Here is a 16,202-nt window from a genome sequence, read left to right as displayed (position 1 = left end):
TGTGTAGTGTGAATGGGTTAATCGGGTCGAGCGAAATGAAATGAAATGGACAAACCATGGAGATTAATACCAAGAAAAGGAAGACATCAGGGGAGGGGACAGGGCCTAGTGAAACATTACTATGGAATGACATGCTATACTGCGCTCCACCCCCATTGATTTGTCCTCTCCAGGTATATGCTGGTGAGGAATCAACAAGAATAGACAAGTATGAGCTGATGAGTGCCAAGTGAATTTGACAAAATAGGTGTGAAAATTGCCAGGCAAACATTTTTAATCATCATAATGACCTGTAATGTTTACATTATATAGGAAATATAATCTTTTTATTGACACATTGTTTATTTGAATTTATATAACAAATGTGAGTGATACTGTGATTTTAAGCAGATATATTGAACATGTCTCACAGAGATGTTGGCAGTCAAAGGCTTAAACAGCTTTCGGAGCGTAAAATCTGCAAAACTGGGCTATGTATCCCCAGAAAACAAAGTGCAGATATGCACAATTACAGAATCAGAAACTTGTCTGTACCTGCCCCACCTGCAGTGCACATGGCTATTTTGAGAACAAATTTGTACTGCGATCAGATCTGAATAAGGGCCCCAGTGTGCACACAATAGAGTTAACAATGCGTGCTCCTGTGTATCCTTAATGACCCCCTCCCTGTACAGTTCAGACAAGGAAGGACTTGCAGCATGGGCCCAGCTTCCTTCCTGCCGGCATCTGCAAGTGTGTATGTCCTTGCCGATGCTGTCATCCCCGCCAACAAAATCACCTGGTACACACATTGTGTAGTGTGTACATGGTTTAAGCTCATTGCAGAGGAAGATGTGTGTGTATGTGTGTATATATATATATATATATATCAGTTTGTATGGATGCGGCACTCCTTAGGTCTGCTGTTGTACCAAATAACACAAATCGGTGCCCCCCCCCCCCCCCGACTGTTGTGCCCAGCGGCGTGGGCGTTAATGTATTTCAATGGTGTACGGCGGCACTCGAATGAAGACACTGACGACTTGGGTTTACCTGGGATTATGTATGTGTGTGTATATATATATATATATATATATATATATATATATATACATATATATTATGTATGTGTGTGTGTGTATATATATATATATATATATATATATTATGTATGTGTGTGTGTGTATATATATATATATATATATATATATATATATATATATAGCGAGATGAAGTGGCACTCAGAGACTTCAAATAAGGTATAAAATGAGGATAATTTTAATCCATAATAACCAACGTTTCGGGCTATGGGGACCCCGACTTCAGGATACAATGAACAAAAAAATGTGCTCAAGTGGACTTATATATACAAACAAATGCCAGTGTCACTTACCCTCCACCCCCGTGCACATTTTTTTTACCCAGTGTGGCAAATCATGGGGGAAACCCCACGGCCACACACACACAAACATAAACTAAAACTTTGGGATGTTCTTTTTTTCCCGAAGATTTGTCGGGGGGGGGACTGCTTTGTCCAAAAACAGGCAGGTTCAATGAAACCTGTGTGTTTTTGCAATGTCAAAGCCCCATTTTTGAAGCAAATGCCCAAAAAGTCTATTTTTAGGATAGCCCCATGCATGACTATTACCCCTGTAGTTCTGTTTACACACATAATGCCCCCTTTAATACCGCTTATGAGCATAGGGCCCCCTGTAGTGCCACTTATAAACAATTCCCCCTGTAGTGCCCCTTATACACAATACTCCCTGTAGTGACACTTATACACATAATGAGCCTCTCCATTGTTTGGAAACAAAGGGTTCAGCCCACACACACACAGGTACAGTTCCATCCTTTACACACACGTGGGTGACAGTTCATACCTATACTGGCCTAGTAATACATTGCAGGTAGACACTTGCCCCCTGGGGCCGTGCACTCCTCGTTGTCACTCTCTGCCCCATAGTTGCTCTTTGTAGCGTCTGTGTTAAAGATGCCCACAGTCAAGCAGGGGAGGTGCTCTCCAGCTGGTCCACTTCCACTAATGGTAGCACATCCTCCCCACAATGGACTAGCAGCTCCATCAGCAGAGATCACTGCTGACTGATGTGCAATTCCACCTGCTTGACAGTGATCATAGTAAAGGTGCCCATACACTTATCCGATTTGGGTTGATTTCACCCGATTCTGACGGATTGGGACAATTAATTGGCCCAAATCTGATGTGTTCGACATCCCCTCCGACCCAATGTCTCATGCGCATTGGGTCAGACCCTACAGATTGTACCTGCTGTGGGTTTAATCTGTCGGATCAGACCCATCAGCAGCACATCGTGGGTGAAGCACCCCTGGCACACACCTGTGTGCAGCAGTGGGTCCGAGTGGTGGGTGGGAGGTGGTGGCTGCATTGCCGGGCAGCAAAGGGCTGCTGAATTTAAAAAAAATATTTTGAAAAGACTGGCCAGACGCTGATTGGCTGACAGAATTCTCTCAGCCAATCATATGGGCAGCCGCTCATTGGCTGAGAGATTTCTCCCTGCCAATAAACCAGCCGTCCAGTTTTTTCAAAATATATTTTTTTAATTCAGTAGCTCTTCATGCCCTGCTGCCCGCCGAATGCCACTACCACCTCCCAGCTGCCCCTAGGACCCGCAGGCCAGACCCTGCTGCCTTCCGCTGCCAGCTCCAGGGAGTTTTTTACATGCAATCAATCGCATGTGATTGATTGCATGTAAAAATGGCACATTAAGTGCTAAATTGTAAGCGAGCCTCCCGGGAAGCTGCCGGAGGAGCTCAAGGGCAAATTGGTCTGACTTGTCCCAATTTGCGTTAGACCAGCAGGGAATCCAGGAGCGTATAACTTTCTGAGGCATTAGGCATATGGTAGTTGACCATGCATTAATGTGTCCAGTGATAACACCCCCCCCCCACCACCACCAACACCACCACCATCTCCCATTCACACATAGAACTCTCTCTCTCCCCCTCCCCTCTCACCCTCAATTAAATTCTGGTAAAGTAATCAATAAGTGCTTCCATTGCACATCATTTATATTTCTAGTGTTTCTGAGAAGGTATTATTGGACATAAAAAAATTTTTTTATTGTTCGTAAAAACAATTACCGTAATGGCAATCACTTATCAGTTCAAATGACTGCCTTCCATAACTAGAAAATATTTACATGAGGTATGCATTTCCCCACTAATTAGTTGGTCCCTGAGATTTTCCTGAACAAACATTTTAATATGGTAAATTAGTAAGCAGAATTTCCCTCTTGACCCGCTACAAAGAATAATACAAATATTTTGATTTGTTGTTTGAGTTTTGCATTTCAAAACAAGTGAACTCCCTTCCAGTAAAACATGTTTTGCCAATCGAGCCATCTGCACATTGCTTTGATTCCAAGAGTCTCCATGAAAACATTCCTGTGTGTTATGATAATGTGCATGTTCTGTGACAATATGGCAAAATGAAGCAAACTTGCAGGAATATGGCTCTGTAGAATGATACATAGTCACAGTCTGATATTTAAGGACACATATGCCTTAATCCGAGCTTGTTGATTGTTAAATATAGAAGAGTGGATAAAGCTCGGTAATGTTGTTTCCTAATTAGAGCTAAGTGAATGTAAAATTGATTTTGCAAGCCATTTCACTTGGTATGTCTTCAGAGAACCGGATACCTCCTGTACATATCAGCTTTTTCTTTGATTACAGGCATATTGATTAAAATATGGTTTGATGCTGTCATAGTTTTATTTGCCAAATATTAGTGTACTTTATGATATTGCAAAACAGGGTGTATAATTGATTCAAATAATAAATCAGCAGCTTTTATTGCTATATTTCCACCTACAGTGCTACATACAATTTGTCTTGCTTTTGCATCTGCAATGTAGTGCACTATGGTTTGTAGCTGGGTTAGCGCACAAACATAAACATTTACATTTGCACCAGGAAAATAAATTGAACAAAATAACAATTGAATAGGCATGCTCTCCTTTCTCTAATGCTACAGCTTACATTATTTTCCAATAGCTTTATGTAGAGCTAGTTGTGTGTTATCGTGGAATATTTCTTGGTAAATTGCTAGTACAAAAATAAAAAACACGCCACGGGCCCTTAATCTGTAGACATCATTTTTTTAATATCTTTTAAAGAAGCTGTCAAGAGAGACAAAATCTGATGTCCCTTTAAGCATAAAAAAATAGAGGAAAGCTAGCACTGTCAATAATTATCATTCTACCAGTAAGCCCGCTCGAAGCAAAAGCTTCGAAAGATAGTCTGCTACCTTCAGTGTGTGAGAAAGAGATATCATTCATTGTCTGCAAGCAGATGGCAGTGTTTCGGAGACTCACGGACACTAGACATATATATTTATATATATATATATATATATATATGATCTCTAACCAAATTTAAAACATAAACATAGTAAAAAGTAGTTTATATTCCATCTCAGCGACAAGAACATATTATGTGAAACATTTATTGCATTTATTAAAATATAAAAACATATACAGTATACATACGAAACAATCACTGCTAAGCAGAATATTATATAATTATGGTAGAGCAGTTTATGAAGCAGCGGAAGTAACAGGCAGTCCCAATTTTAGGAGTCACCATAAAAGTTTTGGCGGTACTTGTGTAGTTTCACTGCGCCAGGAAATCGCATGCGATGCTATTTATTAGCTGTTGATACCCCCACTATCCACTACGGCATGGAGTTGACTTTATATAGTGTGGTTAGTGCAGCGAGCCACCGAGCCCGAAGTGTAGCAAGCCCCGCGAGGCGACACGGATTACTTGACATGTATTCACTGAGCCCGGAGCGCAGCAAGCCCCGCGAGGGGGTGTGGAATACATGTCAAGTAATCCGTGTCCCCTCGCGGGGCACACTACGCTCGCCACACTTCAGGCTCGGTGGCTCTCTGCGCTTGCCACACTATATAATGTCAACTCCATGCCGTAGTGCAGTGGTTCCCAACCTGGGGTACTAGTACCCCTGGGGGTACTCTGCAGACCAGTTGGGGGTACTTGAAAATAATATTGGTAATGGCGGACGATGAAAAGGTCTTTTGATGGCTGAAGACCCATTGCCATGGAGACAAACCATGTTGTGTCATATGTAGAGACAGGATTATATGCATTTGCATATTTGCATATGCATTCGCATATTTTGCCCATTCTAACTTGTTATTGCATATTTTACCTAAAATCTAGTGATGGTCCATATTTTAGGACCCACCACCTTTCCACCCACGAATCACAGCACTGATTTGCCCTCCTGCTGGCCAGGTAGTGGTAGAGTGTGCAGGCCGGGCCAATATGTGCGCAGTGTGGGGGACATTGCTCTAGGCTGCCAATCTATTTTAATAAAAGTCAGTCAGGGCGGGTTATGCCACAAAGCTCCTGAACCTTTGCCTGCCCCTGGCCTGGGACTTTGCGCCAAGAGAGAGACTTCTGCAGCAGAGGAGGTGGGCGGAAGGATTGTGACATCATGCGGCGTGGAGGAACTCTGGGTCACAGTGAGTATGCGGCGCAGGGAGAAAGCCTTCCACTGCGCCGCTTTCACATGCTATGCTGACATTTGATCCATCTGCGCTGGAGATGAGGGTCTGTGTAGTTGATAACAGAAGAACCTAGGACGCTGCAGTCTGCTGTAGCAGCCTGGAAGAAAAAAAATCCTGTGTACAGCACTAAACATCTGCAGGTGCTGTGGGCCTATTTTTGAGGATTATTTGCAACTAATAGGATGCTGATTTTTAAATAAAAAAGTTAAAAATTACTTTTTATTATTATTTAATGTAGCATATTTTAACACTTTTCAGGCATATTTTAAGTATTTTTCATGCATATTTGCATGCATATTTCAAGCTTTTTATATTGCATATAATCCTGTCTCTAGTCATATGCCTGACCAGCAATCCACTGGGAGCTTCCCATGCTGCTCTCAGACATCAGCAGTTATCTGCCCAGCACTGACAAAGGTGGAGGAAGCAGCGACATTAATCCTACCGGTGTTAGCTGGAATCCTGGAGATAATACACAACCAGTGTCTAGACACAGAAGGGCATGATTCATGGCTGTGTACTACTCCTCCGCTCCTCCTTAATATAAGGACATGCATAAGGATCCGCATACCGCTAAGTACTGTCCATATTTCAAAATGAGAGGAGGGGTACTTCTCAATGAAAAGCCTAATCAAGGGGTACGGGAGAGAAAAAAGGTTGGGAACCACTGCCGTAGTGGATAGTGGGGGTATGAACAGGTAATAAATCGCATCGAATGCGATATAGCATGCAATTTACTGGTGCCGTGAAACTACACAAGTACCGTTTTGGCATTTTCCATTGCTTGTTAATAACATCATTATTCGACAGCCTATGAGTAGAAGTTAAAAATTAAAGAAGTCTACAACCCCAAAACTTCCTAGTTGGCTCAGTGTCTGTGTTTGAGGCTGAGCAAAAAAAAAAAAATGCTTCAGCAGTTCAATATAATAAAATAAACTGCTGATAAAATAAATCATCATGTTGGAATGTTATGATAGTATGAACTGACAGCACCCCAAGTGTCTGAGGAATACATATGACTGGTGGATGGGAAGTCAGAATACCAATGTCGGCATCCCGATAGAGGGAATCCTGACAGGGGTCCCGTAAGTATACTACTTCACTACCCCCCTAACCCTATACTTATGTTTTGTATGCCAGCATCCTCATCAATGTCAGGATTCACAGATGTACAAGAGAGAGTGATATAGGGAGAAGGAGAAGTGGGGAGAAAGTGTTGAGGTGAGGTTTAGAGAAAAGTGGGGTAGGGAGAAAAAGAATTGGGTGGGATGGAAATGTTTGTGGAGAGAGCTAGTGGGTGACAGCGATAGAGAGGAAAAGAGGCAGGGAAGATGGAGACAGAAAGGGAAAAAAATAGTTAAATCCAGGCAACATCGGGTATTATAACCAGCGTTCAAAATGCCTGTACTGGTTATTCAAGTAGTTAAACCAGAGACTTGTGTATTGCATGCAGAATCTGCTTGGATTGGATGTTGCCCATGGAGTTCTAGTTTAAACATGTTGGGGGAAATTCACTAAAGGAAATGTGTAAAAAAATAGGTGTATTTGTATCCAGAAATACACTTATTTTTGACATTTACTATCCCGAAAATACGGCAATTCGTATTCGTATTGATAGCACATCAATACGACTACGAAGTGCCGTATTTTCGGGATAGTAAATGTCAAAAATAAGTGTATTTCTGGATACAAATACACCTATTTTTTTTACAAATTTTCTTTAGTAAATTTCCCCCGTTATTGTGTGAAAGTAACAGTTCTCTTCTCTGGCAAGATGTTATTGTGGCTGGACAAATTTATGATGGACTTGATAGGTACACTTTGTATAAATTGAGATGGCTGCCTAAAAGTACAAAAATGAAAAACTTCACATTAAATAATTGGGTGCACCATATCCAAGAACTGCAATATTTCCTGTAACTGTTATCAGAATAAAACAGTTAAAGAAGCCTGTGTTACATGCTTACAGTATGTGCTTCATTTTAGCAATTATCTTCTAGCACGGACTGATTATTATTGAACCTGCCATTACAATTTTATAGAATTTAGGTCTATCTATTTTAAATTGGCCATTTCAGAATATTAAGTTATGTCTTCTCCATTCATTCTCTTCTAGATCTGCTTGTTATCTAGATCCTGCATCTGTAAAGCTTGTCCAGAATATTACGCCAAACTAATATAAGGCAACAGGATAATGTGGTGTTTACCATTTTGTTCTTTACATGATGGTGAAAACTTCCAGATTTAAGTCGTTTACATGGAAGGCCATCCAGGAAAATTTTTAGAACAATTTTGATGGCTTAAAGACATACAGTATTTAACAAATATCAGGACTAGTTCCCGCTGCATATTCCGGCAATAAAAAGTATCTGAAAATGTACCAATACTCATGTGCAGGTAAAGGGACGCAGATAGGAATTCTGACTGCGCAAGTTTCAGCGAACAATTTCTGCTAAAATGGTAATGCCATTTAAACCTACGGTGATACTTTTGCAAGCGAAAATGAGGGGATGCAGCAGATATAGTAGGAAATAGAACAAACATTCAGATTATCTTTACTGATTGTAAGTAGCCCAAATGTCTACTTTTGGGGATATCCCACTCATTTTTCCATTAATTGTTTAAAACCATATTCATTCAACATTCTATTAGTATAAGTTAGACATTAATGAAGTAAGTCCACAACCCCCAAAACTTTTTTGATGACAAGGTATGCTAGTCAAAAAATTTTTGTAAAAGGAAACACCTGTCACTTATAGGCCCTTATTCAGATCTGATTGAGTTACATTTGGGTGTGTTGAAACTGAAATCTAAATTGCAGTGTGAAAAAAAATGCAGCCAGTATTTACCCTGCACAGAAACAAAATATATCTCTCTCTGCTCATGTTACATCTGCCCCACCTACAGTGCACATGGTTTTGCCCATTTTCAAAACAAATTTGTACTGCAATCAGATCTGAATAAGGGCCTATGTTCCCATGAAACCGCTGGACGTTCTCATGCTAATGCCCCAGAGACACGGGTGCTGGGGGCGGGCAGCTGCCCACCCTGTTCTCGCACAGGACACACCCAAGCCTAAGATACCTGAGAGTGTCAGGTTGCCGTGTGCTGCTGGTGACCATCGAATGATGTGGGTGTCGCCCCATAGGCTGTGAATGGATGTTTATGCAAAACATTCATTCACATCCATTCACAGACAGGCAAAGCAATATCCTTGAAAGCGGGGGTTTTCAGTGAAAACGGAGCAGCAGTGGCTGAAAACACACAGGTTTCAATGAACGTGTGTGATTTCAGGAGAACATGTGCTTTTTATCAGCCAAATCTAATTGGATAACCAAATAAAAAAAATTGCTAACATTTTCACTCTCAATGTTTTATTGGGGCTAATTGGAGAACATGTGAATTGGAGCACTTTATTTTTGATAAGGGATTTAATTTATTCAAGGACTGATGAGAGATGGAAGTTTTATAGCAGCATTAAATTATGGAACCAAAGCATGAGTTATAGTGTACACCTATTATCTTATGTTACAGGAAAATCATCAGTAATTTAAGCCGTCAATTATTTATAGATATCTGAAAGCTACTTTGCTTTTTCTTGTTTTATATTTTATATCTGCAATAAGATGGAACCTTAATGTCTATCAGACTCATGACTGTAGTCCCCTGAGTCCTTACTGACTTACTTACAATATTCTATATAGGTCACCAGCATATAGACATACCACTGGTGTAAGAAAAAATAGGAATTGAATTGACATAAGCATTTGTCAAATCTCTAAAAACATAGTGTAAAATACAAAAAAAAAAAAAAAGACATGTAAACCTATTTCTCAGTTTACATTATTTTGCCAGCCTTTTTCCATATGAAACTGGTTTACTTGCAATTCCTTTTCTCCTAGGCTAGATTTGATGGAGCTAAAGATTGCCCAGGCAGAGGTTAATTGTTGAATTGCCTGCTGACAGGAGAAAAGATCATGTATTATTCAGTATTCTGACTCCCCCACATGCTGTGACTGTGTCACTGTGTTTTCTTTTTAAAAGATGCTTCGTGTTGATGGAAATCCAATAATATATCCCCCTGCAATACCTAATGTGTCATTTTGTATACAATTAAGGTAACTTCTCTATCCAATGTCTCATAATACTACAAATACTAAGGTTGGTGTAAAGTTCAGTACATAACAATTTCTAAGCTGAGAAAAAAACTAATGGCATTTATGCATGGTGTAAATAAAACATTGCTTTAAACATGCATTATGTAGTATGTGCATTTGTAGACAGATGCGACTTGATGATAAAGAATTGGGAAAGGTCTTTAACCAATCAGATTCTATCATTTCCATAGTGCATCCTAGAACATTATAGACAAAATCTGATTGTCTGCAATGGGCAATATTACATCTTATTTTTTAGAACCTTTAGTAAATTTAACCCCAAGTATAGAGAAAAGAACCTTTTAAACATTAATATAGCATATCACAATAATTAAAGGCAGAGACTAGAGAACTAGTATACATGAAGTAATTATATTTCAGCATACATGCCAACATTCTGACTTCCCAATCCAGGAGGTAGTAACCATGTCAGCAATGCAGTGATAGCCAAGTGGGCAGCGCAGTGGTGGGATGGCATTGGTGTTTGCATGGCCCAGCTACACCATGTGTAACATGCCCACTTTTCCAAGCATCTGTACCAGCCACATACAATTCTGGAGCCTCCTAAATTTTCCAGAGTAGGCATGTATGTATATCAGACAGAAAAAAAAGAGAAATTCCAGTGCACATGCTGAGAACTAAGACCAAACAATCATAACAATAATTTTTTAAAAAAACTCTCCAAATTAACATGGTGAGGTTATTATTATATTTTTTTGCATCAACACCATCAACAATATTTTTATGTAAATATGCTCCCACCTACCATGTCCAGGTGACCTCAACAGGTGGATCCCTAAGGTTCAGGTTGAGAAAATGGAACCCATGGGCCTGCACAGCCTTGAGAAAATGGAACCCATGGGCCTGCACAGCCTAACCAAATTCAGAATCTTAATAATGTTCCATTTTTAGAGGCATAGGTGCCAAACGTGTTATGTAGGTGAGAGGTAGCAATTAAAGTGTTAGAGGGTTGCATCAATAAAAATACAGTTTAATTACTGAAAAGCAATAATGATGCTCCAAAGCATCCCAGCCACAGCAACCCAGGAGACCCCTTGCTAATATTGACAAACAGTATATAATTTGACATGCATTATATAAATTATCCAAGGCGTACCATTCATGATGCCCATTCCAATATTCAGTTTGTAATGTCTAATAACACTGGGGAACAAAAAATGCTCGCAGGTCCTATATTCGATATGAGAGAAAGTTTTTCTGAAATCTGCACACAAAAAGAAATTGGAACCCTATGTAATGAGGGTATATATTGGAATTTGTTCGCGGGGGTGCTATCCTGTCAACTAAATATGTAGTCACAAAAAAGAAGAAAGAAAGTAGTTGTGGCGGATGCACTCCAAGGGGGCAGAGACCTTTTATTAAATTGATGGGAGCATTGTCCAAGTTAATATCCTGAGTGGGGAATCCTATTAATCTTTATTAATTCATGGATTCAGGATACACCCACTGTAGTTGTGAAATAGTAGAGGTTAAAATGTAAGACATACAACATACATGTACAAATTGTGATGAAAGAGTAGAAATTAACTGTTTAATAGATTTTTAAAAATATAGGTAGACGGGGCTGTGATATGTGGTGCTGATTATTGACCTGGGATTAACACATCCAGGATATAGAGTGGGAAATGATAATATTTGTTTCTATTGCATTTTGGGGTGTGTGCATCTATAAATTGGCCTGTGATTGGCTTGGTTTGATACACATTCAGACGAATATACGTATATCCTTGCAGGACCCTTAGTAGTCACTCATCTGTAAATACTCTTATTATCATACACCAATTGGGGTTTTGCCAATACAGATGGAGCCCCTGCCATCCTTGTCCGGGGCTCGCCAGACCCTCCTTGCTGGCGAGGGCCAGCGGCAGGTGCTACACTGAACTGGGACACACGTGCGTGTCACACGCACGTATGTCCTAGTCTCTTGGTGGGGACGCTGCGTGTCCCTGCCCGTCTCCGCTTCAGGGAGATGGGCAGGGTTAGGGGGCGGTGAGGGCGACGGGCTGCGGCGGTGGGGGAGGCAACAGGGACCAGAGGCAGGCTCCGTTGCCCAGGGGGCACGCGCGCATCTCGTGCGCGCGCGCCCCCTGGCAGGGCTGGCGTGATGGCGGGGCTGGCGTTAGAAACACCAGCCCTGCAAAGATGAAGCCAGCCCCATCTGTATGTGGTTCAAGAATATTCCCCCCTTCGTGATGTGGTTTACAAAGCAATGGGTATGCTATAAGAGTATGTTGGAGTGTCACCAGTAGTATTTGTGACACCTATCTTATACTCCTGAGGTGTTTCCACTAAAATCAGGGTCGGGGTATATGTGGAGATTTTTACAACTATATGGGTAATTAGCCTGTATTGGCTAATTCAGTATGGAGCATTTTAGATTTTCCCTGCTGTAGACACCACTAAATTCAATATACTGTTGCTGTTATTCAGTGTATGTTTGGCTACTTGCCCAGAAATGTCAAAGGTAATAATGTTGCGGAGGATGTATACTTTTGCTCGGCTTCTAAGAGCTATAGTACAAAAATGGTGCAATGCTGACACCTTATGGTATCATGTAGTATTGCTCCATAGTCATAGTCAATCTTCCACAAACAGTTCCGTATTCAACAGAGGTTTATCAGTGCAGGTACTTAGGACAGGTATATACATGCATGTCAATTTATGAGGAACACATTTCCTATACCCACTATTCACAGCCCACCTTCTAACACTATATACATTAGTTAGGACACGTGTTTCGCATCTAGAGCTTCTTCAAGCCAACGTTGGCTTGAAGAGGCTTTATTTATTTATTTACAGTTTCTTATATAGCGCAGCAGATTCCGTTGCGCTTTACAATAGTACAGTGATAAAACAAACTGGGTAAAAACAGACAGACTTGGAGGTTAGAGGGCCCCGCTGCAAGCTTACAATCTCTAGAGGTGAAACACATGTCCTAACTAATGTCGACGTTGAATATAATGATGTGGAAAGAGTAATTGTACCCAGTGCAATTGACAACACAGATGAAAGTTCCTCTACTCTAATTTTTTTCAAAAAGGAACTAAACGATTTCATTCAAGTCTTGAATTTATCGAAAAGCTGAGCATGTAGTATTCAGACATTAAGAAAATCACGGTCTTGAGCCGGGTCTTACTATAACGTTAATTGAACTAGAGAACAAGACATACTGACGTTCTGTAGCCAACATACCAATCTTGTGTATAGCAACAATATTCCTGATTTTCTCCAGATGATGGGCTTACCAGAATACAAAGCAGAAGACTGGTGTCTCTTCTTGGATAGTTCTAAAAGGAGCTTAAAATGTGTATTACTGCACAATAGGAATAAATTTGTGTCGATCGGTCATTCAACAAAACTTAAAGAATACTATGAAACTATCAAGTTAATCTTAGAAAAAAAGGATCCGATACGTAATCCCTGCGGTCGGGATCCCGGCGGTCGGAATCCCGACACTGCAATCCCGACCGCCGAAATCCCGACATGGGGGGGACGTGGATCGCCCCCCCTTGCGGGCTCGCTGCGCTCGCCACGCAGCGGGCCCGGTGCCTCGCTACGCTCGGCATGCTATTTTATTCTCCCTCTATGGGTGTCGTGGACACCCACGGAGGGAGAAAGTTTCGGGATTTCGGCGGTCGGGATTCCAGTGTCGGGATTCTGAACGCCGGGATCCCGACTGCCGGCAAATTGACCGCATCCCGAAAAAATACTTATTCTCAGCATCAAGGCTCTCTTTGTGTCGAATTTGCAGCATAAAAAGAAAGGTTACGGTACTTGTGTAGTATCACAGCACTATGTTTTCAGCGTAGGCTAAGCTACGTAGTCAGCATAGCCCAATGGCTGCCTAGTGTAGTCAGCGTAGTGACTCCGCAGCAGCCCTGCGTAGTCAGCTTAGTGTCCCCATCAGGCAGCTAGTCACCGTACTGTCTCCAGGAGCTGCAGCTCTGTCTCCGGCGTCCCTGGCAAGCCTAGTGAGGGCCTCTCACACAGTGCTGGCACCCGCATGATCTCCGCAAGTTCGTCTCATGCACAATAAAGGAGGCATTTGGCAGTGCTCCATGTTACATACTGGCAATTGCCTCCATTTGAAACCCCCACTATCCACGTCAGGCCGATGTGTGGTGAGCACCACGTTACACGTCCTCCCGACCTTTTCATACCCCCACTATCCACGTGGGCGTGGAGTCGATTTTATAAAGTGTAGCGAGCCACCGTGCCCGAAGTGCTTTATAAAATCGACTCCATGCCGACGTGGATAGTGGGGGTATGAAAAGGTCGGGAGGACGCGTAACGTGTTTAGTCCGATGGGGGACTCCTTTAGCTTGCTGTCCCAAGCTAAAGGAGTCTCCACCTTCAAGTGTACACAAATGTACACAATATAGATTATAAGGGGCGGGGAAGCTGGACTGCACACCCCAATTCTAAACATAACCGCTGCTATCATGTTGAGACTTGTAGTACCACACAGAAACAAGAGCAGACAAACATGTAAGAATCGTATCACCGGCCATCCACTTCACTCGGGAATTGAATGGATAAAGGGGTCTGGTGGGTTGCTTTCGGGAGTCTTGCCAACTTTTGCAGGCATCTGTATTAGTCACCCTAGATTCTTGAACCTCCTGGATTTTCCAGGAGAGTAGGCTAGTGTTTATATCCATCATACACCAGTTTCAGTATATTACTTTTTTGTTTATTAGCCAAAATAATTAGTCTATAATTATGTTATACTATATAATCAATTTTTTCCCCTGTAATTTTTTTTTTAAAGTGAATAGTCATACTTTGGAGTCTGGAGACATATTAGTTTTCAACCCCGTCTGATATTTCTGACTGGTTGAAATACAGTATCATTCATTTCAGCAAGAATAGGTAGAATTTACAATCAACTTATGCAATATAAATCTTTTCCGACAGTGGAAAAGCCTGTGGATTGGCAAAACAGCTGCCGATTGTTTAAAACTGCCACAGATTTGACAATCCAGTGTCCATTTTTGACAATGCAGATTTGACACAACGGGCAAGTTTGGCAGCAGTGCGGGATGCCGGCTCAACTTGAACATTTTTTTAAAGGGGCAATCACTTAAATGACAAAACAAGTGATTGCCCCTTTACAAAATTTTTTGCGTTTGGCCAGCATCCCCTACTGCCGCTGAACTCAGGCAGCATTAAATTTACTCAAATGTAATTTTTTATTTAGCACTTTCTAGAAGATCATTTGTAGACTCCATTTGGTTGCTATGAGCAACATCTCATCTGCAATAGAACTCCCACTTTAGTAAATTTACCCCATAGTGAGGAATTCAGTTTATCCTAGCCAGGAGCGTAACTAGAACTTTGCGGGCCCCATAGCAAAATCTTGAAAGGTACCTAAACCCCGGCCGGCCAGAGAAATAGGGGGAATTGATGCAGAGCTAGACGGACAAAAGGGAGGGGCATTGACGGACAGATGGACAGGAGAGGGCATAGCCGGAGAGGCAGGCTGGACCCTCTATCACAGACCTAATTGTTCCCCATGTCCCCCAGTTTATAGCCATTGTTGTCCCCCTCTCTCCCATATATCCTTTATTATGCCACCTCTGCAGTTATGCCAATATTTCCCCACTTTCCCGGATGGGCAGAATAAGGATTAATAAGTACACATAATAACAAATACTGTGCAGAAGTTTTAGGCAGGTCTGGAAAACATTGCTGAAAAGTAAGAATGCTTCCAAAAATCCATTTTATACATTAACCAAATGCAAAGTGAATGAACATGAGAGAAATCTAAATCAAAACAATATTTGGTGTGACCACCAATTGCTTTCAAATTCTTCTAGCTTCACTTGCACAACCTCATGGAGTTTGTAGGATTATAGTCAGGTTTTAAAGCTTACTGCATAACAGCCAAACTCCACTACAAAGGTGAGATTGTGGAAGACTATTTCATGCATACACTATGGCAAAACTGAGCACCTGCAATGCCTCTCCTAAAGATTTCAAGCAAACTGGGGTTTCATGATGTACTGTTCACAGCTAGTTTGAATAAGCACAAAAACAAACATGTCCAACAGCGCCATTAGCTCACAGCTGGTAGAAGCCGGTGGGACCCAGGTACACCCATCTCCTATTCGGAGAAGTCTGGCAAGAAGCGGTATTCATGGAATAGACAAACCTTTTACCGTTAACACTTTAACCACTAACGACGTACCCACCTCCACCAGGGGAGTGGGGAATTTCAGGGTTATCCCTTTGGGGGGGGCTCTTTTTTTCTGGTAGAGTGGTCTCAACTCTCCTAGAGATTTGAGCACTATTCTTACCAGTTTGGAGCAGGTGAATTGTGTGGTAGGGGGACCCCACACTGTCTCCGCTATGGCGTTAGCTCCCTGGCTGGTTCAATCTCATGCTGGTTTATTTTATTCAATGCAAACCCAGATTAGAGGTCCAAAGAATTTATGTTGAAACTTTTTTTTACATAACAAAACATGCACAA

General features: G+C 41.5%; 1 protein-coding gene across 2 annotated transcripts in view; it reads left to right on the top strand.

Annotated features, from left to right (window-relative positions):
• Positions 1-16,202, top strand: part of PRKAR2B (protein kinase cAMP-dependent type II regulatory subunit beta) — a 131,208-nt gene that overhangs the window by 70,097 nt on the left and 44,909 nt on the right. The window lies entirely within an intron of this gene.

The sequence above is a fragment of the Crinia signifera genome, chromosome 4 (assembly GCF_055691185.1).
Source record: "Crinia signifera chromosome 4, ASM5569118v1, whole genome shotgun sequence".
Classification (NCBI taxonomy): domain Eukaryota; kingdom Metazoa; phylum Chordata; class Amphibia; order Anura; family Myobatrachidae; genus Crinia; species Crinia signifera.
Note: the sequence above shows the minus strand (reverse complement) of the source record. Positions and strands in the feature narration are given on the sequence as shown.